Source organism: Crocuta crocuta, unplaced genomic scaffold (assembly GCF_008692635.1).
Source record: "Crocuta crocuta isolate KB4526 unplaced genomic scaffold, BGI_CrCroc_1.0 scaffold392, whole genome shotgun sequence".
In the NCBI taxonomy this organism is placed as follows: domain Eukaryota; kingdom Metazoa; phylum Chordata; class Mammalia; order Carnivora; family Hyaenidae; genus Crocuta; species Crocuta crocuta.
The window spans coordinates 157,444-180,861 of record NW_027530363.1 but is presented as its reverse complement, the minus strand read 5'-3'; the positions used below and the strand labels follow the sequence as shown (position 1 = coordinate 180,861).

Sequence of the window (23,418 nt, the reverse complement as noted above, 5' to 3'; positions counted from 1 at the left end):
AGGGGTCACAAATGCGAACGGGAGTGGGGCGGTGCCCAGTGGACAGAAGGCCAGCTGGATGGGGCGTGGCTAGGGGAGAACCAAAGTCTGAGGGGACACAGAGGGCGGTGGGGCGGGGCGGAGCTGGTAGCCGACCAACGGGCTGAAGGGAGGGCAGGACAGGAGCCGATATGTGGTCTGAGGGTGACCGGAAGAGTCAATGGGGGCGGGGCCGGGTACCGAAGGGCTGGTGGCCTGAAAGCAGGCAGTGATTCGTCGCAAGTCCGTCTCTCATGATCTCGCCCCCTACCGTGGCTGCCCACCACCCTGCTCGCCACACTGTGCGAGGGGGCGAGGGGGAAGGCGCGGTTTCTCTCGCTCCAGCTCCTAGAAGGTGAGTGCCCGCGCCTTGCTCCGTGGCTCCCAGTCCGTCTGCATCCCCAGAATCTTTGCGGCTCCTCCTCCTCCGGTTCCTCCCCGTATCCGTGCGACCCCTTATGTACCCCACCATCCTCCCCCTGAGTCCAACTCTCTGTCCCCTTCCCACTTCATCCCTCTGAGTCCCACTCAATCTCCTTTCGTTCCCCAGGCTTTCTGAGTCTCCTCCCTGCCCCCCTGCGGTCCCTTCAGTCCGCCTCTGGCCCCCTGCAGCCTCGTGCATCTGCAGACTCTGAGGCTACAACTCTGGCTGCTCTCCGACACCCTCATTCTCATTCGTCCCCCTGTGTCCTCTTCGGTCCCTCTGTGTCCCCTTCTGTCCCCCGCATTCCCTCTGTGGCCCCCTCAATCTCCCTCCGTCCCTCTGCTGCGTGCACTTCCCTCCTTCTCATTCCTCCTCTTTCCCCTTGTACTCCCTTCCCCCACCTTCCCCAGACTCTCTGCAGCTCCTGCTCCTCCTCTGGCTCCTCCCCATGCCCCTGCTAACCTCTGTCCCCTTCAGTCCCACTCAGACCCCTAGCATCCCCCTGTGTACCCAGGCTCTCTGTGGCTCCTGCTCCTCCCCTGGTTCCACACTGTCCCCTTCTGTCCCCCTCTGTTCCCCTCCATCCTGTTTTGGCCCCAGACTCTAGGCTCCTCTTCCTCCTCCTCTGGCTGCTCCCTGTCTGCCTCAGTCCCCCTGCATATCCAGGGCCTCCATGGCTCCTTCTCCTCCTCTGGTTCCACCCTGTCCCCTTCAGTCCCCCTCTGTCCCTTGCATCCCCAGACTCTCCATCGCTGCTGCACCTCGCGCCTCTGACCCGTGCTGCGAGCTCCTTCACCACCACAATCCTCCTGGACCCTGACCTTTCTGCAGGGTGCTTCTGTCCCCCAGGGAACACACAGCCCCACTGTCCCTCCGCAGGGCCTTCACCAGCACCAGGCTTCTCCCTGTGCCCAGGGCCTCAGGCAGCAGCGGCCTCCACCAACTGAAAGCCCCAGCAAGGGGGCCTGCCAGCACCACCCAGAGCCTGGACCTTGGCTCCAGGGAGCATCCCTAATCCATGACTGTTCAACCAAGTGCTCTGATTCTGAGTGGCTCAAACCAGGCCATTTACCTTCCAGTTGCTGAGGTCAGAAATCCAGGAGCAGGGGTAGGTGTCTGGTCCTGGGTAGGGCCTCTCCTGAGGTGGTCGTCAAGCTGTCAGCCGGGATGCATCTCCTGGAACCTGGCCTGGGGCTGCAAGACGTCCTCCCAAGATGGTGCACATACATTGCAGACTGCCTCGGTTCTCCTCTGCGTGGCCTAGGATTCCTGAGGGCCTCCCCAGCAGGTTCAATTTTATATGGTGACTACAGAGAGAGGAACAGAGACAGAGAGAGAGATTAAAGAGACAGAGAGCCAGTGAACACAAAGGGTTTATGAGACAGAAGCTGCAGACCTGTTATCACCACATTTTGGAATTCTTGGACATTTCATTATAGCTGCCGTAGTCCATTAGTCACTCTTGGGAATGGGATTCTACAAAGCCATGAAGATAGGAGATCATGTTGGAGGTCATCTTGGAGGTACCCACCACTGACCTTGGGGCAGGTCAGCATTGTGTTTGCATTCGTCTTGGGCCACACCCCTGCACTGAGGAGGAGGCTCTCTATCAGAGGTTCTGATTGCTCATTAATGATCTCTCTGGTCTTGGGATCCTTTTCCAGGTTGCCTCCATATGTGCTAAGCTGTGTGGTTTTGTACCTCCCGGTGGACCTCCCCAGTGTTCAGGCTACCTGGTGCTCGGTCCAACCTGCTTTTCTTCTTGACGGAGCTGTGTCAGGCTCCAGTGGGGTGGGCTTTTCTTTACCCGCCTTCCTTGTGGGCACCCAGGATGGGTTGGTGGGCAGGCTTTGGTTCACTGGGAGGACTTAGGAACCAGCACCTAGGGCCATCCTGAGCTCAAAACCTCTCTAAGCACTAGTCTCAATCGTCTCCCTCTTCCCTCATTTTCTGGGGATCTTGGGATGCAGGAACAAAACTCTCTATGGGACGGTCTTCTGCTTCCTGAACTTTCCAAAGCGGAAACGTAACAAGCTGAGTTAGGAGGGAAAAGGAGATGCAACTGTGTCTTGAAGGCCCCCACTTGAATGAAGATCTCTTGGCCCCAAACCTGTGTCATTTCATTGGATGGACAATCTGAGCAGGACACCTCCCTTTTCCTAGAAGTGTCTTACCATGTGACTTTATGTTGTCCATTCCTAGCTGGGAAGACAAAAATTACATGCCTGACTCTACCCTAAGTGATTTATGTGCTTTAACTCATTCTATGTTCACAGTACCTACATCTGGTTGGACACCTGAGCATGTAACATTATCACCTTTTGAACGATAGGAAAGCAAAGACAGTGGAATGGGAGCTGACTTGCCCAAGATCACACAGCAAGGATATGCTGGTGACAGGATTTATCCTTTGGAATCTTTCCTTGCTTAATTAAAAAAAAAAAGAAAAGAGTTAATTCTTTATTTTGATGGGAGAGTCCCAGATTGAAACCCACAGTATCATTCTCTGATTCCCTGTTTGTGTCTGGACAGGATGGGGGATGATCCTACTTTATGTTTCCGCTCCATCTCCAGGGACCGAGGGGATGTTGGATGCGGAGACCCTTCCCCTGTTGACCTGGGTCCACTTCCTGCTCTCAGTTGCCATTGACACTTCCCTGGATGTACCCCTGAACTCAGTGAGGGGGTGGAGGATGTGATGGTGGTGCAGAGCACACAAGGACAAGCCTGGATACAAGCCAGAGAGATGGAGCCATGCTCTGGGTCAGGCTGGGGAAACACTCTGGAATATGAATACCTATGAGTGGCCATCGTTGCCCTTGTACTCAGAGCCTTTTTAGGAACTCTCTTGTCCCCTTCCAACAAAAACCTGAGTTTGTACTGATGCTGGATGTGGAGGCTCACAGAGGATCAACTCCTGGATGAATTCCAGGATCACTGGCTTTGTTGTGAGCATGCCCTGTGTTACGCTTGCCTCTAAATTTGCCCTCGAGTGGGATGGGGAAATCTTATTGCACTTCTAGGGGGTTCCATGGACCAGGCCTGTCAGAAGAACAGGACCTGGGCTAGAGCCCTTGAATCTCTATTCCTGGTGTGTCTAAATCCCATTACAGCCTGCATGTATACCCATCTCACCTTGACTTCTCTGTTAGATCAGTGAAGCCCTGAGTCGTCAAAAGCTTAAAGTTGTAGAGTGCATTGTTTCATCTCATGTGACATGCTTGGCATCATAACGCAGGTCTTGACACTTAGAGTAAATAATTCCTTAGACTCTTTGCCCGTGGCCCTTTTTGTCTGCCAGGTATGGGACACATTTCTGTAGGTGAATGAAGCACAAGATACCATTGCATATCCTTCACTTACTGGTTGCTAGATACACCTTGCCGTCATAAATCTGACACCTGAAATGATGATACCAGGCTGTCCACACCCCTTTGCAAACCAAGTAAGGGATGACCCTGCCCTGCGTGGGTATGGAAGGTGAGCACAAACCTGCATGTTTCCAGACCATTTTTGTGACCATGTTGACCCAACCATGGACTTTGAACATGTATGCTCTCCATAGGAACTAGACTGAACCTTACTGGGGGATGTAATTGAGGCCCTGTTGCAGCAGAGACAACTCTCTGTCCACTGTGACCTGCTCATCTGGTCCCTACCCTGCACCTGGGGCTACACAACTCTACACAGGGACCCCCTCAAGGTCCTTGACCACTTCTGTGCCCATGTGTCAGTGCCAGGGAAGAGTGGGATGTGTGTAACTCCATGCGGGGATCAGGGTGTTTCCGGGTTGGTCGGCGTGCAAGGATTGGTGTGTGTGATCCTCCGGGACACAGGCTCAGAGCAATGACCTAGAAGTTGAACGGAGAGGCGCCTCGAACACAAGTGACCCTCCATTCTCCCTTCTTTGCAGATTTTGCTCATGTAATACTTCTGGTCTCAACTCTCTGAACAGGGGTTAAGAGCCCCTGAGTAAAGGGACATAGGCTGTTATGCAGAGAGCCCAGAGAGCAGATTCAATCAGAGAGGGTAGTCGTGCTTAGACGGAAAAGCAAGTCCTGTGAGCAGATCTTTCAAAGTCTTCTGAATGAGGCCAGCAGTGAGGGATGCATTTCACCTGGAAAGTACATCGTCAGCATGCACACATATCCACATACCTGGAAAAGAAGGTTTCACAAAAACATACCTAACCTCTATTGTGATATGGAATTTTCTTCCGGGGATAACCTGTTTTGAACTCTCATTATAATCCACCAAATAGATTACATCACCGAAAAGTGAAACAGTCATTTGTGAAATCCCGTGCAGGATCCTTGATAATTCCTGCCATGCCCAATGATCTTGTGCCATGCAGGACAGAATCTGAGGCATCGAGAATTTTGCAATTAGGAACCCAATATGCACCAACTTCCACAATTTCTTCCATTTTATCATCCTAGGGAAAGGGTGAGGAAAAGTCAACATTTGGAATGATTCCAGCAATGTATAATCAGCCTCCATAGCATCATTGAGCTTGAAGCTGCAAAGAACATGTTTTCGGAAGGTAATATGTGAAAAGCCCACCTCCCTAATATCATCTTTAGAATATGGAGGTGGTGTCCAGCAATAGAGAGAGTTTCCTGAAAACAGCTGCCAAATTGCATTGATCTCCATGGACTAAATTCAGTTAGACCCCTTTTCCCTGAATCCCCACGTGTAATCGCTAATCCCCAGAGGGTTCAGCCAGTGTTCCTGAAGGACTCTCCCAATTCCAGGCTACCCAAGGGGTTGCCATTGTCTGACATCCTGCTTACACTCTGACAGAAGAGGAATGGCAAAACTTCCATCCTTCTCCAAACATGGGCCACACCAATGTCAAGAACATGGAAGTTCTCCATGTTCCTCCACAGTGCAAGGCTGAATGTGTTTGGAGCCACCACAGGATTTGAGTGCTGATTTGGGTCCCAGAGGAATGTCAGAGAGGGGCCCTGCTGGAAACGCTCACGGCAGTGGATAAGGCAGTCCCCAAGCTGTCCTGCCCTGGAGTCAGGATCCCCCTTGTATGATTACACACCAGTAGGGTTATTAGCCAAGTTGGGTTCCCCGCTCCAGAAAGCAGAGGGTGACCCTGACCAGGCATATATCATTGGTCCTCCTGGAAAGGCACACCTCCCTGGAGAAGGGTCCCGCCTCCAGTCAGAGATAGCTCCCTCTGGGATAGTCCCAAAGTGGCTCCAGGCCCAGGTTGCTCTCGAAGGAAGGCATGGGGCTACGTGGGGTTGAGGTTGTCCTAGGAAAAGGCAAGGGAGAAGGGAGAAAGCAGAATTGGGAAGGACAAGGTGATCTTGCAGGGTTCTCTTCTCTCGTGCCTCCCCTGCTCAGTCTTGCCTGATTCCTGATAAAGGTTTGGAAAGGCCCAAGTCCCTTCAGGAGGGAACTCAAGTGTCCTGTTTCTGAAAGGGGTTGAGGACCAGTGTCGGTTTCTAATCCTGTAAATAACTTGGGTTTTCTTAAAGGAGGCAATCCAGTTTAACCATCTTCTCTCTGGAGGCTGAGGGTGCTGCAACACCCCTTGAGGCCAATGCAGGTTTCTTTCAGTATGTGCAGCATAGAGACCCAGGGCAGGATCACAGTGTTCATAGACTTGCCTTGCTTCTTAACCCTAGATGTTTTCTCCAGTGTCAACACTCATACCAGCAAGAAGCCTACATTCAGCCCTCGTGAGGTAGACCCTTCTTATGGGTGCAGATACTGCCTGCAAATTTGCAAGCTGGGGTTGCCCAACCTGGCCAGCTCGGCTCTCTCATTTCCACCCACTGAGATCAGAGTGCAGATGTGATATCCATGATGCAGTTCTCTTCCTGTCACCATCTGTGAAGTCACCTGGTGTCAGTGCACATGCTCTCACCAGGGTCCCAGCACTGCTCCCTACTGACCATGTTATTCTAGGCAACTGCTTTACTTCTCGATGATTGGCAGGTCCTCATTGTCATGTGGCAGCAGAAGGAAAAGCTCCCCAGGATGTCTGTAGTCAAGGAAGAGGCCCCATCCTGTTGTGTGACTGCAACAGGATGATGGAGAGAGTCTATAGGAGAAGGTTTTGGTGAAGATGCCAATGTCCATAACTAGGTATGAAATCTTTATGTAACTAAGAGATTGTGATTTTGTCATTGTCGTCCTTGATTTCTCCCCAAAGCCAGAAGAAGACAGCTAACAGGTTGAGGAGAGGGAAGGAAAAGATGATTTGAATGAACCTGTTGCAAAGGTTATAGCCAACAGTGTGGGCTGGACCTGAGGTTCCTGCATAGGATGACCTGAGGAGAAAGAGATGGGGCTGCCCTCCTGTGCCTGACAGCATGAAGGAGGTGGGAGGCCTGAAAGTCTGGACTATGCCTGCCCTGACATGCCAATGGGGACATCATTGTAAGCCTTCCCTAGCCCCTCCAACCTGTGGGACGGTCACTGCACCAAGCCATCAGCTGCAGTGCAAATGTCCTACCTGAGTGAGTCCTTCCTGATCCCTGTAGCTCCCCTACACCATGCTCCTCCTTGCACTGGGGACAGCGGGAGTAAGAAAAAAGAGAAAAGAGAAACTGACTCTTTTTGTGTACCTGCTGCAGACATCTCACTCAGTTGGAAGAGGGACTGGCCAGGGCAGGGGAAATTTAATTCTGCAAGTGTCTGTGATTCCATGGGACGCTAACTGGACTTCTATTCACTGGAGTGGGACCAGAGTACATGATGTTTCTTTTTAAAAAGAAAATTATTTATTTCTAGGAGAGAGAGAGAGAGCGCGTGAGCAGGGGAGGGTCAGAGAGAGAGGGAGATACAGACTCCCTCCAGGCTCCAGGCTCCGAGCTGGTAGTCAGCACAGAGCCCGAGGAGGGCTCGAACCCACGAACCGCGAGATCATGACCTAAGCGAAAGTCAGACGCTTAACCGACTAAGCCACCCAGGCACCCCAGAGAGTACATGATATTTCTGAAGCCATTCCTTCCTCAACGGAAAAGATTTACCTTTCCTCTGAACAGAGGAAATGTAATAATATCCTCAGAAATCATACTTCCTCACTTCCCAGCATCAACATAGGAGCAGCAGATCTGACTCTAGACCCTGAGGACTGCATACTGGGCTATCAGGCCCAGACCACCGGACACTGCAGTCAAAGCAGACAAGAGGCAACCAAACAGGGCACCCTTCACAAAGTGATTCTCACATACTTAGAGGAGCAGCCCCGCCCTGGGAAGCCCCCAGTGGGGCTTTCTCTCACCCACCACAGTGAGCACCATCACTGCTAGGGTGCCTGAGTCTCAGGGGTATTTTTTATTTTACATTTGGTTTTTGAGAGACAGGGAGAGAGTGTGTGTGCATGCACCATCAGGGGAGGGACAAAGAGAGAGGGAGCCAGAGGATCTGAAGCAAACTCCAGGAATCCAGCTGTCAGCACAGAGCCAGGCATAGGGATTTGGACTCACAAACAGTGAGCTCATGACCTGAGCCAAAGTCAAACACTCAACAGACTGAGCCACCCAGGAGCCCCAGGGGTATTTGTTCCCTTACTACCGAGGGCTGTAACTGGCTGTCTGGGTGTGCTCATCTGCATCCACAGCTGCTTGTCAGGTTCCTGTGTGAGGTTGAATCTGTCCCCTGTAGTGGTTTCCACCTGGCATTTCAGTCTCCCTTGTCCCCTCCTCCTCTCTTTATGAGTTCTCATTCTTTCTCCCATCATAGCATGGATTGTCCCTCTAGGTCGCACACAGAATATGTCCCTGATGTCCCCAAACTATGGCAAAAGGAGGAGAAAGGTGCCCGAAGACAAACAAAAAAATATATGCAGCAACCGTGTAAAGAAAATGGAACTATTTCTTTTTAAAAATCTTTCCTTCCTTCTGTAATAGAATGACATACTGTGCATAATGCATACTGTTCCATCAGCCACAGAAATGGAACATTTCCAAGAACTAGTGCCTCCTTCTGTGCTCCCATTCACTTCAGGTCTCTCCATAGTCACTGGGTAAGAACCTTATGAAGTGTGGCTTATGATTACTTGTATGATTGCGTGTTGTCCCTTCCATATGCCTTTCCAACCAATATATGGTTTCGTTTTCTTGCAACTTTATTGAAGAGGTATTTTACTGGTTCTTAATAAGTAACTTAAATACTATGCTAAAAGATCAATTCTTGTCTATGTAGCTATGGTTCACTCCTTTCAACACTGTGCACCTCAATGTATTTATCCATGTGCTGTGCATGGTTCTCATCTCTTTTGCACAGTTATGTGCTGCTAGGAGCACATGTCCCCATGTTTCCTGTACACGTTTGGGAACTGACTCTTAGCTGTCTGTTAGGAGTGAAAATGTAGATCCTGCGGCGCATGAATGTGCAATTTGATACGATTCAACCACATTATTTTTTCAGAATGATTGCATTTACTTCCATTCCTGGTAGCCATGGTTCAGAGATTCTATGAGTCTATCTCATCACCAACACCTGATATTGTCCACCTTTTAAATTTCTACCTCAATTAATGTAGGATGTCATCTCATAGTACACAGATGTGCCTGTACCTTCTTAGAGTTAATCTGTGGAACTTTTCCTATTTTTCCCATATAGCTTTCTTTCTCTGAGAAAATTTTCTTAATGTCCTTGCTTACCTACATCCTGGAATCTTCCACTTTCTCTTACACATTCCTGTTTTAATTTCTTTTTTTTTAATACCATCATTTCATTGATCCTTCGTTGTCTACAATTGAGCAAATATCTGCTACAGATATTTGGAGACTTTTCAAGTCTAGAAATTCTCTTTGATTCCTTTTGATGGTTGCTCTTTCCTTGTCACATCATTGTTCGCTTTGTGTTCTTATTTTCTTTACTTCTCTGTGTTTTCTTGTAATTCATTAAAATCCCTTAAAAAGATTATTCTGACATTTCTGTCATTGCAGTGAAACCTGCATTTCTTTAGGGTCAGTTACTGGAGCTTTTTGAGTTTCTTTTGGTTGTCTATTACCTGATTTCTCATCAGCTTTCATTCTTTAACCTGGATCTTCCTATTTTGATGAATGGAGCTCTTTTTCCCATACTCCCTCGGTTTGCATTGGCCCAGACATTTTTTCACCAGTCAGTTCAGTTAGTTTCTAGGTGTGTCTGCTGGTCATGTGTTTTGGGAGGTTGGCCCTGCTATTATGGTCTCTTTGGACCTACAGTTTGTGTTTTAAAAAAGTGAACAGACTGCTGTGCCACTGGCTGAGAAAGGTTGGATTGTTCTGCTGGCTTTGTTCATTGCCATGTAAGCAGGTAGGATGGGCTGTACAGTTGCCTGAATTTTCTGGTCAGACTGCCTAGATGGTCATGAGCCTGGGTAGTAACTTCAGTAGTAAATGGGACTATGATGTAGCTTCTCTGCCCTGACAGAGCAGCAGACCAGGGAACGAGGCTGTACAGCATAATGGTTAGAAGCCCAAATCAGGCCATTATGTGGACTGAATTTCCTGATCAGGTAAGGCCACCAGTTTTGCTGTTCAGATAGTGCGAATCATTGGCTCTGCTCCCTGGGTTTTATTTCAAGGTTTTTCTTAAATTCCATGTAGTTAAAATACAGTGTAATATGAGTTTCAGGTATCGAATTTAGTGATGAATCACTCCTATACAACGCCCAGAGCTCATCACAGCAGGGGCCTCCTTAATACCCATTACCCATTTATCACAATCTCAGACCCACCTCCCCTCCAGAAACCCTCAGTTTCTTCTCTAGATAACAGTCTGTTTTATAATTTGACCCTCTTTTTTCACCTATAAGTTCATCTTTTCATTTTTAAATTCCACAAATGATTAAAATCCTGTGATATTTGTTTTTCTCTAAAACTGACTTATTTTGCTTACCTTACCAACTCTCCATCCACATCATTGAAAATGACAAGGTTTCATTCCTTTTGTATGGACGAGTCATGCCCCATGGAGTGTGTGAGTGTGTGTGTGTGTGTGTACACAATCTTCTTTCTTCTTTAATTAGCTGAGTGATATTTGGGCTCTTTCCATAATTTGGCTATTTTTGATAATACTGCTATGCACATCGGGTTGCATGTATCCCTTTGAATCATTATATTTATATCCTTTGGGTAAATAAATACTTTGTAGGGCAATTGCTGATCATAGGACAGTTATATTTCTAACTTTTTGAAGAACCTCCATATTGTTTTTCAGTCTGCCAGCCTCCGTTTGCATCCCCACCAACAATGTAAGAAAGTTCCTCATTCTCCACATGCTTGCCAACACCTGTTGTTAATTTTAGCTTTTTCGACAGGTGTGAGGTGATATCCCACTGTACTTTTGGTTTCTACTTCCTTGATGAGGAGAGATGTTGAGCATCTTTCCATGTGTCTGTTATCCATCTGAATGTCCTATTTGGAAACATGTCTATTCATGTTTTCTGCCCATTTTTAAGCTGCACAATTATTTTTTTGGGGTATTCAATTGTGTAAGTTCCTCATGGAGTTTGGATACTAACCTATTATCACGTAGGTCACTTTCAAATATCGTCTACCATTGTGTAAGTGGCCTTTTAGTTTTGTTGATTTTTTTTCTGTTGCTGTGTGGAAGTTTTTCCCTGGATGCATTCATAACAGTTTTGTTTTGCTTGTTTTGCCCTTGATTCAGGAGGCATATCTAGTCAGAAGTTGCTATGGCCTATGTGTCAAAGAAGTTACTTCCTTGTTCTCCTCTAGGATCTTGATGCTTCCCTATGTTACATGTAGGTCTTTTATCCATTTCGAATTTACTTTTTGTGAATGGTGTAAGAACGTGATCCAGGTTTTTAAAAATTTATTTTGCATGATGCTGTCCATTTTTCTCAAGACCATTTGTTGAAGATGCTGTTTTTTTTTTTTTTCCATTTGGTATTCTTTATCTGATTTTCATCCCAGCGTAATGCTGGCCTCATAGAATGAATTGGGAACTTTTCCTCTTTTCCATATTTTTGGAACAGGGGTGATTAATGGTCATGAACTCCTTTAAGCTTCTTTGTTTGTTTGTTCATCTGGGAAATTCTTCATCTCTCCTTCTCTTCTGAATGATAATTTTGCTTCTTAGAGTATTCTTAGATTCCTGTATAACACATTGAAAACATAATGCCACTGTCTTCTGGCTTGCCAAGTTTCTTTTGGGAAATCTCCAACTAGTCTTTAGGTAAGTGAAGAACATCTTTTATCTTGCTGCTTTAAGATGTTTCTTGATCACTATAGTTTGACATTTTAAGTACAGTATGTCTTGGTATTGGCCTGCTATTGATTTTGAGGGGAGTTCTTTGTGGCTCCTGGATCTGCATGTCCATTTCCTTCCTTAGATTAGGGACATTTTCAGCTATTATTTCCTGAAATAAATTTTCTGCCTCCTTTCTTTTCTTTGTTTCTTCTGGGACTCCTACTATACTTTTGTTATTACATTGGATGGAGTCACTAAATTTCCCAAGTTTATTCTTGTATTGTCTAATGATTTTTTCTCTCTTTGGTTCATGTTCATTCTTTTCCATTATTTTATCTTCTTTATCAAAACTTCATTCCTATGCTTTTTTCAGCAAAGAGGAAAAAATGCATATGTTCACATTTTTTAGCATGGTTGCAGAGAGAAAACAAAAATTTGGAGTCCTCAATCAAGGACCCAAGCATAATTTTCTCTGTTGTGCATCATTTTGTCATAGTAAACGTTTCTTTTTGTCTGCAAAGCTTCCTAACTCACTTACTGATAGATTTCTTAAAGGTCCATGTTTTCAAGTAATCCTAATGTTGTGCCCCTTATTAATTGGGACTGCATTTTTTTCTCCTTTTGATGATAATTGGAAGTTAATCATTCATCATGTATGTGCATCTGTTTTAGTGACCATGTAGAGAAAGAGAGGGTTTGGACACAGACTAAATGAATTCAGCCGTGAAACAGACTTCTTTTCTGAGTTTCAAAGACAACATTCAGAAGATAGCAATTATCGAACAAGTGTTAACACTTCTGGGGGTGTGAGTTTTGTTAGGAACTATAAACATCAATACAACTTATTTCATTGACTGATTTATCTCTTTTGAAAAGTCAAATGTCATGCCTGAAGTTATAATTAATTGGATTTCTAAATGCCATTGACCACACATGAAACATAACAAACTGACTTCAGTAGCTTGAAAGGAATGTTTATCCCCTCTATATTTTTCCAGAACATCCAGGCATTAATAAGTTCCTTTTTGGAAAGTGCTTTTACAGCCTAATATCTATAGCTTGTCCTGCACTCCTTTTTCAAGCATGTGTTTCCAACTTGGTAGTAGCACAGCTAGGTTACTCAGCTCTGTCATCTTAGCGTTTGAACCTATGGAAAGCATGTCCCATGATTGCTGTGAATGTGTACTGGTTTGTAATGGAAATATCTGTGTACCTCTTAATTAGTGTAAGTTGATTGCTTACTTTCCTTATTTTGAGTAGCACTTTGCTGATTTTCTGCATCCCTTATAATTTTTGGCATTCAGGAATTCTGCATTTTACCCTAGAGTGTCCTGGCAATTTTTGTATTTTTATGACTATACCAGAGACGTTTTCCTAGATGGAAGCAATTAACGTGAGCCTGAATGATGCTGTTATGAGTTTTTAGGCTGCTCTGAAATCATGCTGAGTATAAGGCTAGTTGTTTTAAAGCCAGGACCTTACTGTGTCTAAAAATCCTATGAACTTTGAGTTTCCATACATCCCATGGGTAAAAGTGACAGTCACCATGTGTATGAGCCTGGGCATTTTTCCTCACACTGATCCAAGGAGGGGATCTTCTACTAACTCTGGAAACTTTGGAGTGAGGTTTCCTTCACTTTATTTTTCTGTTTTGAAAACATTAGTCATTTTGATATCCCTGGGCTCTCAGCTCAATGCCCTCCATTTAGAGAATCCTTAGAACTCGTCCCGTGTCCTTTTGCCCACATCTCTCTCTTCACATGTTGCCATGACACCCCTGATGCTTGGAGAAATGCATGCAACTTTGTTTGCTGATGTTTTTTGGAAGTCATATTCAATGGAGGGGCACCTGAGTGGCTCAGTTGGTTAAACATCTGACTTCGGCTCAGGTAATGACCTCGCGGTCGGTGAGTTTGAGCCCCATGTCGGACTCTGCGCTGACAGCTCAGAACCTGGAGCCTGCATCAAATTCTGTCTCTCTGCTCCTCACCCGCTCACACTCTGTCTCTATCTCAAAAATAAAAAAACAACATTAAATAAATAAATAAACTCATATTCACTGGTAACAAGTAGTATATTCATGATATTCTGAAATCATATCAACTTGGAGTCAATTTCTCCCATTTAGTGACTTTTTCTACAATATGTATGCCATGTCCTCTTTCTTACGAACTTCAACATATTCTCTTTCCATTCTCAAGTTTCTATTTTCCTGAGAAAATAGAAGGAATGAAATAGACTATGTATTGATTATCACCACTAAGTCTACCCATTGAATTAAAATTGTATGTGCACATTCCCCTTTCTCCTGTCCTATAAATTGTAAAGATGGAAGACTTATATTTATGACACTATGTAGTTGTGCACTCCATTCCACATAATCTCCCACACCATGGGACACGCATTCATCATTACTTGCATTTTTTCCAAGCTCAGTACTTTTACTTTATCTTTTTATTTCAAATCTTTATTTAAATTCTAGTTAGTTAACATATATGGTAAAAATTGGTTTCAGTTGTAGAATATAGTGATTCGTCACTTACATATAACCCCCAGTGCTCATCATAAGTGCCCACATTAATAAGCATCAGCCATTTAGGCCATCCCCACCCATTTCCCTCCATCATCCCTCAGTATGTTCTATATAGTTAAGAGTTTCTTAAGGCTTGCTTCACTTTCTCTTTGTTTCTTTTCCTTCCCATATGGATATCTGTTTCGTTTCTAAAATTCCGCAGATGAGTGAAATCACATGGTATATTTCTTTCTCTCTCATCATTAGCTTCGCATAATACTATCTAGCTCCATCTGTTTTGTTGTATATGACAATATTTAATTATTTTTATGGTGTATATTCGGTTGCGTGTGTGTACAGTCACATCTTCTTTACCATTCATCAGTCAATGGACATATGCACTCTTGCCATAGATTGGCTATTGTTGATAATGCTGTTATAAACGTTGGGATGCATGTGCCCTTTTGAATCCCCCCATATCAAAACTTTGATTTCTCTGTACTGAACATGTCTCGTACTATACTAATATCATTATATTATTTTATCTGAATATATCTACTAAGCCCAGTTTCATCTCAAGCCAATGTGTCATTTATCTGATTCCTTTTCTACTAAAATTTCTCATTGTTATCCTTTGCTTATACTGTTTCTCTAATTATTTAATCATCTCCATCTTTAAAGAAATCCATCAAATCTGAATTTTGTGGATAACATACATGGCATTGGTTATTTATCTCTATTATTTTAAACCCAAATATTCTCATTTTCAAGCAGAAAATGGCAAGGTAAATAATCTTCCCATTTTCTATTTTCTTTCTAAATGACTTCAGGAAAACTCTGTATTTTGTTTTATGCTTTCAGTTGCTTTTCTCTGCTCTGTCTTGTCAAACTTTAAGGTGCTACTCTTCAAGTTCTTGTTTGTTCTATCTTTATCATTTCCACTGGCTTTCATAAGCTCTTTAACATGTATGTATATAGATAAAGTAATAAAAATTATATTTTAAATATATTTTATTATTTAATAATTTAAATCAANGGAGAGGCTAGATGACAGAGAAGTAGGCAGCTCCATATAATTCACTCACACCATCTCTCAGACGGAGAAGGCCTGAAGCCATAGGAGCAGTTACAGAATCCAGGAGTTTAGGAGGAAAAAGAGACAGAGTCCACTGAAAAAAACCTTACAGCAGCTACCTCAAAAAACAAGCCAAAGTACACATAGTGGAGAGTCCCAAATACCAATACGAGTAGGAAAATAAAATAAACAAGATCTCAACAAGAGAGACCAAGAGATACAATTCAAAGAACACTTTCAGAGTAGACAGGCCCTGGATAGTCAAAAAGCCTTCTTTGGTACAGCAGCACTCACAGGGGCAGTGTGCAAAACAAGCTTTTAAAACTAATGAGAGACAGAAAGCTAACCAAAATGAGGAAACAAAAGAGCTCTCCTCCAAAGAAATTCCAAGAAGAATTGACAGCTAGAGAACTGCTCAAAACAGATATAAGTAAAATAACTGAACAAGAATTTGAAACAATAGTCATAAAATTATTCGCTGGGCTTGAAAAAGGCATGGAAGACATCAGAGAAACTATTGCTACAAAGACTATGGAGCTTAAAAATAGTTGTGATGAATTAAAATATGCTATAACTGAGATGCAAAATAAAATGGAGGCATCCAATGCACAGATTGAATAGGCAGAAAGGAGAATAAGTGATTTAGAAGACACAATTATAGAAAAAGAGGAAGCTGAGAAAAAGATAAACTGATCTAGGAACGTTAAACACAATTTCGAGAGTTCAGTGATACAATCAAATGGAACAATATGCATATCATAGGAATCCCAGAAGAGTAAGAGAGAGGGAAATGTGCTGAAGGAGTCCTGGAACAAATTATAGCAGAGAACTTCCCCGACCTGGGGAAGGAAGTAAATGTGGAAATACAAGAGGCTCAGAGGACTCCCCTCAGACGTAACGTGAATCGATCTTCTGCACGACATATCATAGTAAAAATGGCAAAATATAAGGACAAAGACAGAATTCTGAAAGCAGCTAGGGAGAAAAGGGCCCTAACATACAAAGGGAAACCTATCAGAGTGGTGACAGACCTATCTAATGAAACTTGGCAGGCCAGAAAGGAATGGCAGAAGATCTTCAATGTGATGAGCAGAAGAAATATGCAGCCAAGAATCCTCTATCCAGCAAGCCTGTCATTCAGAATAGAAAGAGAGATAAAAGTCTTCCCAAATAAACAAAAATTGAAAGAATTCGTCACGACTATACCAGCCCTACAAGAAATCCTGAGGGGAACTCTTGAGGGAAATGTTGCAAGGAATGCAAGATACCAGAGACATCACCACAAGCATAAGTCCCACAGAGGACACAATGGCACTAAACCCATATTTTTCAATAATCACACTGAATGTATATGGAATAATGCCCCAATCAAAAGATATAGGGTAGCAAAATGGATAAAAATACAAAATCCATTTATTTTGTCTATAAGAAGCTCATTTTAGACTGTAGGACACTTTCAGATTGAAAGTAAGGAGATGGAGAAATATCTATCATGCTACTGGAAGTCAAAAGAAAGCTGAGGTAGCAATACTTATATCGTACAAACTGGACTTTAAACTAAAGACAATAACAAGGGATGAAGAAGGGTATTATATAATAATTACAGGGTCTATCCATCAGGAAGAGCTAACAATTATAAATATCTATGCACCAAATATGGCAGCATCTAAGTATATAAAACAATCACAAAGAGAAACATTCTTATCGATAAGATTGTGCTAATAGCAGGGGACTTTAATACTCTACTTACAGCAATGGATAGATCAACTAGACAGAAAATCACTGAAGACACAATGGACTTGAATGACACATCGGACCATATGGATCTGACAGATATATTTATAAGTCTACATCCTGAGGCTATGGAATTCACTTTCTTCTCAAGTGTGCATGGCACAGTATCCAAGATAATCACACACTGGTCATGAAGCCGTCCTCAATAAATATAACAGAATTGAGATCATACCATGCACACTTTCAGATCACAATGCTATGAAACTTGAAATCAATCACAGGAAGAAGTATGGAAAATCTTCAAAAACATAGAGGTTAAATAACACCCTACTAAAGAATGAGTGGGCCAATCAGGCAATTAGAGAAGAAATTTAAAAATATATGGAAACACATGAAAATGAAAATACAACAATCCAAACTCTGGGATGTGGTGAAGGCAGTCCTAATAGGAAAGAACTTTGCACTCCAGGCCTGTATCAAGAAGTAAGAAAAAGTGTAAGTGCAAAATCTAATAGTGCACCTAAAGGAACTAGAGGGAGAACAACAAGAGCACCCCAAGCCCAGTATGAGAAGAGAAATCATAAAAGTCAGAGCAGAAATAAACAATATAGAAATGAAACAAAAAGTTGAACGGATCAATGAAACCTAGAGTTGGTTTTTTGAAAAAGTAAACAAAATTGATAAACCTGTAGCCAGGCTCCTCAAAAAAAAAAAAAAAAAAAAAGGAGAGAGCACTCAAATAGACAAAATCATGAATGAAAATGGACTGATTACAACCAACCCCTGAGAAATACAAGCAATTATNAAAAAAAAAAAAAAAAGGAGAAAGCACTCAAATAGACAAAATCATGAATGAAAATGGACTGATTACAACCAACCCCTGAGAAATACAAGCAATTATCAGAGAATACTATGAAAAATTATATGCCAACAAATTGGACAACTTAGAAGAAATGGACAAATTCCTAAATACACTCACTACCAAAATTCACACAGGAAGATACAGAAAATCCGAACAGACCCTTATTTAGTGAGGAAATCAAATGAGTTATCAAAAATCTCCCAACAAATAAGAACCCTGGGCCAGATGGCTTCCTTAGGAAGTTCTACCAGACATTTAAAACAGAATTAATACCCATTCTTCTCAAGCTATCACAATAAATAGAAATCAAAGGAAAACTTCCAGACTCATTTTATGAAGCCAACATCACTTTGATTTCCAAGCCAGACAGAGACCCAGCAAAAAAGAGAACTACAGGCCAATATCCCTGATGAATATAAATGCGAAAACCGTCAACAAGATNATCAAAAATCTCCCAACAAATAAGAACCCTGGGCCAGATGGCTTCCTTAGGAAGTTCTACCAGACATTTAAAACAGAATTAATACCCATTCTTCTCAAGCTATCACAATAAATAGAAATCAAAGGAAAACTTCCAGACTCATTTTATGAAGCCAACATCACTTTGATTTCCAAGCCAGACAGAGACCCAGCAAAAAAGAGAACTACAGGCCAATATCCCTGATGAATATAAATGCGAAAACCGTCAACAAGATACTTGAAAATCGAATCCAACAGCACATAAAAAGAATTATCCCCCAAGATCAAGTGGGATTCAGTCCTGGGTTACAGGGCTGGTTCAGTATTCGCAAATCAATCAATGTGATACATAACATCAACAAAAGAAAAGATAAAAACCATATGATCATGTCGATAGATGCAGAAAAAGCATTGGACAAAATACAGCATAATACGTTAGTAAAGACCCTCGAGCAAGTCGGGATAGAAGAAACTTACTAAACATAATAAAAACCACATATGAGAAGCCCTCAGCTAATATCATCCTCAACGGGGAAAAACGGAGAGCTTTCCCCCTGAGATCAGGAACATGACAGGGATGTCCATTCTTAACAATGTTGTTTAACATAATGCTGCAAATCCTAGCATCAGCCATCAGACAACAAAAGGACATAAAAGGCATCAGAATTGGTAAAGAAGAAGTCAAACTTTCACTCTTCACAGACGACATGATACTCTGCATAGAAAACCCGACAGATTCCACCAGAAGTCTAATAGAACTGATTCAAGTATTCAGCAAAGTAGGGTACAAAATCAATGTATAGAAATCAGTTGCATTTTTATACACTAACAATGAAGCAAAAGATAGAGAAATTAAGAAACTGATCCCATTCGGGGCGCCTGGGTGGCTCAGTCGGTTAGCGTCCGACTTCGGCTCAGGTCATGATCTCACGGTTCGTGGGTTCAAGCCCCGCGTCGGGCTTTGTGCTGACAGCTCAGAGCCTGGAGCCTGCTTCGGATTCTGTGTCTCCCTCTCTCTCTGACCCTCCCCTGTTAATGCTGTCTCTCTCTCTCTCTCAGAAATAAATAAAACATTTTAAAAAAATTAAAAAAAAGAAAAAAAAAGAAACTGATCCCATTCACAATTGCACATAAAAACCATAAAGTACTTAGGAATAAACCTAACCAAATATATAAGAGATCTTCATGATGAAAACTGTACAAAACATTTGAAGAAAATTGAAGAAGACACAAAGAAATGGAAAAACATTTCATTCTCATGGGTCGGAATAATAAATATTGTAAAAATGTCATTACTACCTAGAGGAATCTTCACATTCAATGAATTTCCCAATCAAAATTGCACCACCATACTTCTCAAAACTAGAAAAAAACTATCTTAAAATTTGTATGGAACCAGAAAAGACCCTGGATGGCCATTGTTGAAGTAGAAATAGTATTGTTGAAGAAGAAAAGCAAAACGGGAGACACNCTAATAGAACTGATTCAAGTATTCAGCAAAGTAGGGTACAAAATCAATGTATAGAAATCAGTTGCATTTTTATACACTAACAATGAAGCAAAAGATAGAGAAATTAAGAAACNGAGCAAAAATGAACTACTGGGACCTCATCAAGATAAAAAGCTTCTGCACGACAAAGGAAACAATAAAACTAATGGCAACTGACTGAATGGGAAAAGATAGTTGCAAATGACATATCAGATAAAGGGCTAAGTATACAAAATCTGTAACAAAGTCATCAAACTCCACACCTGATAAACAAATAATCCAATGAAGAATGGGCAGAAGACATGAACAGACACTTCTCCAAAGAGGACATCCAGATGGTCAACAGACACATAAAATGATGCTCAGCGTCCCTCATCATCAGGGAAATACAAATCAAAACCACACTGAGATACCGACTTACGCTGGTCAGAGTGGCTAAAATCAACAAATCAGGAGTCCCTAGATGCTGGGAAGGATGTGGACAAACGGGCAACCTCCTACACTGTTTGTGGGAATGTAAACTGGTGCAACCCTTCTGGATAACAGTATGGAGTTTCCTCAAAAAATTAACAATAGAACTCCCCTACGACCCAGCAGTAGCAGTAGTAATTTACCCAAGAGATACAGGAGTGCTGATGCATAGGGACACATGTAACCCAGTGTTCATAGCATCACTCTCAACGGTAGCCAAAACACGGAAAGAGCCTAAGTGTGCATCAAGTAACAAATGAATCAAGAAGATGTGTTATATCTATACAATGGAATAGTACATGGCAATGAGAAAGAATGATATCTGGCCATTTGTAGCAAAATGGATGGAAATTGAGGGTGTTATGCTTAGTCAGACAGAGAAGAACAAATACCATATGTTTGCAGATATAGGTGTAATAGGAGGAAGCTAACAGTGGACCATAGGGGAGAAGAAGGGGAATAATAGTGGGGGAGAGGGAGGGAGGCAAACCATAAGAGACTCTTGAATGCTGAGAATAAACTGAGGGCAGATGGGGTGGGGAGAGGGGGAGGGGGTAATGGGCTTGGGGGAGGGCACTTGTGGTGATGAGCACTGGGTGTTATATGTAAACCTACTTGACAATAAACTATTTTAAAAATAACAAAATAAATGAGTCTTTTGTAGGCCGCATATAGATGGATTTTTAAAAATTACATTCTGTTACCTTATGTCTTTTTTGGAGCAGTAGTCCTTTTACATTCAGAGTGATTGTGGATAGATATGCATTTAATGCCATTGTGTTACTATAAAGTTGGTATGTCTGGTGATGTTCTTGCCCTTTCTAGCCTCAGTTGCTATTGGTCTTTTTTTTTCTAAAATGTCTCCTTTAATGTTTATTTCAGGACTGGTTTAATGGTCGCAAACTCTTAATTTCTTCTATTCTGAAAGATGGCCTTGCTGAATAGAGTATTTTTGGCTGCAGGTTTTTTTTTTCCAATTTTGCAAATAAATGTATCATTTTTTTTCAAATTTAGCAAATAAATATAGACTGTCAAATGTCTGTGTAGAGATCTGCTTCAAACTGGATTTGTCTGCCCTTGTAGTTTAGGGTATCCTTTTCTTTTCTGCTTTCAGTATTCTTTCATTATCTCCACATTTTACAAATTTTACTATGATTTGTCTTAGTGATAGCCTGCTTTTGTTGAATTTAATGGGAGTTTTTTGTGCTTCCTGCATTGGAAGTTTTCAGCGATAAATTGCTCAAATAAACCCTCAGCCCCCTCCTCTCTCTCTTCTTCTGGTACTCCTAAGATATGAATGTTATTACACTTTATGAATTCACTGAGTTCTCTAAGTCTATAGATGTGATCCAACATTTTTGTTTTCACTTCATTAATTTTCCATTTTACCTTCTATATCACTATTCTATCCTTGTCAAGAGAGCTATTTAGTTTTGTATCTCAGTTATAGAATTTTTTTTTTTATTTCAGCCTAATTTTAGGTGTTTTATCTCTGCAGTATGGATCTCTGGTTTCTTGTGTGCTTTTATTAGGCCCAGTTAGCATTCTTGATTGTTGTTACTGGCTCAGGCATATTACTTGTATCTCTTTTATTCAAAGAAATGTTTTTAATATTTTGAATGTTTATTTATATATTTTGAGAGAAAGTGAACGAGAGTACAAATGGGGAAAAGGCAGAGAGAGACGTAGACACAGAATGTGAAGCAGGGTCCAGGCTCTGGGCTGTCAGCACAGAGTCTGACATGGGGCTTGAACTCACAAACCATGAAATCACAACCTGAGCTGACGTAGGATGCTTAACCAACTGAACCATCTGTTGTTGTTATGCTGTTTAGATTAGATCCTTGGGTGCAAGCTCTTTCAGTTATTTCTTTTGGGATGAATCCTTCCATCTTGGCATTTTGTCATGATCTTGTGCTTTGTGGGTTCATGCCCATTGTTTGGCTCTGTGCTGACAGCTCAGAGCCTGGAGCCTGCTTCAGATTCTTGTCTCTCTGTCTCTCTGACCCTTCCCCTGCTGCTGCTCTGTCTCTCTCAAAGGTAAATAAACACTTTAAATTTTTTAAAAAGAAAAAGAAAGTTTGGATGAATCAAGCATGATGTATATTTTTGCAGGTAGAACTCAGGGAGAGACAAATATACCAAACCATAGTCAGTGTTGAAGACCAGTGTTTTGTAGTTCACAGTTCACTTAACGAAGCAACTCTTCCAGGTTTCCAGAAACATTGTGGAAGCTGGTTTCAAGGGTTTAGGAAAGATGTCTGTGCTATCTTCTCATTATATCCAATCCTTCAGTAATCTACTAGCCCTAAGCCTTTTATTTCTCAATACATCATCTGCATAAGAGTAAATGCAAAGAGAAAAATTTAGACAGTGACTTTCTCTTATCTAAACCAATCTAAAAATTCCAGATTGGCAGTACCCAGTAACCTGAAGGTCTTTCAAGTATATAGGTATATATACAAGTAATGATATGCATGGCTTGCCTTTCTCCATATGCTTTTCTTTGTGTTTAGCTCAAAATAATTCCAAAAAATTCCAATACGCTTTGTCAATATGGATCAGTCTTTTAGGTTTTTCAAGCATTTATGCATATATAAATATACAATTTTGAGTAAGAAAAGTTACCTCATAGAGTAAAATTAGTAACATATAGTTGGACAACAAAACCATATACAAACAACCAATAATAGATAAATCATAGGAACACATTCAAATTTAAGAACATGCATAAAATATAAACTTATTTTCTATTCAATTGTCTTGGTTTAACATGAAGTTTAATCAAGAAAATGCCTGCTTGGGGACTTAAAACATCTGTTCAGCATTCTGCCTAGAGCAGTGTTAATCTCCCTGTTCTGAAGACTATAGACGATGGGCTTTATGAATGGGAGCATCACAAAATAGATAATGGCTGTTAGCAGATTTTTAAGGGATGCTTCATTTGCAGTGGACCTAAGACAGCAATCAATCCCGAAATTAGAAACAAAAGAAGAATTTCCAACTGCAGGGTACAAGTAGATAAAGCTTTGTTAGGGGCTTCCACTGAATGGATCCTAAGAACGTTTGAAATATATTAATATATGACAGAACCAAAAAAGAAAGACATACTAAGGCAATACAAGCACTTACAGCAAGCATCACAGATTCAGAAAACTGAACATCTGAAGAGGATATCCTTATAATCTGTGGTACATCA

General features: G+C 42.2%; 1 long non-coding RNA gene across 1 annotated transcript; it reads left to right on the top strand.

Annotated features, from left to right (window-relative positions):
- The first annotated feature begins 253 nt into the window (after nt 1–253).
- Nucleotides 254–2,682, top strand: LOC144233281 (uncharacterized). Its single transcript, XR_013335637.1, has 2 exons — nt 254–373; nt 1,322–2,682. It is a non-coding gene; the product is annotated as an uncharacterized LOC144233281 (long non-coding RNA).
- Nucleotides 2,683–23,418: the final 20,736 nt, after the last annotated feature.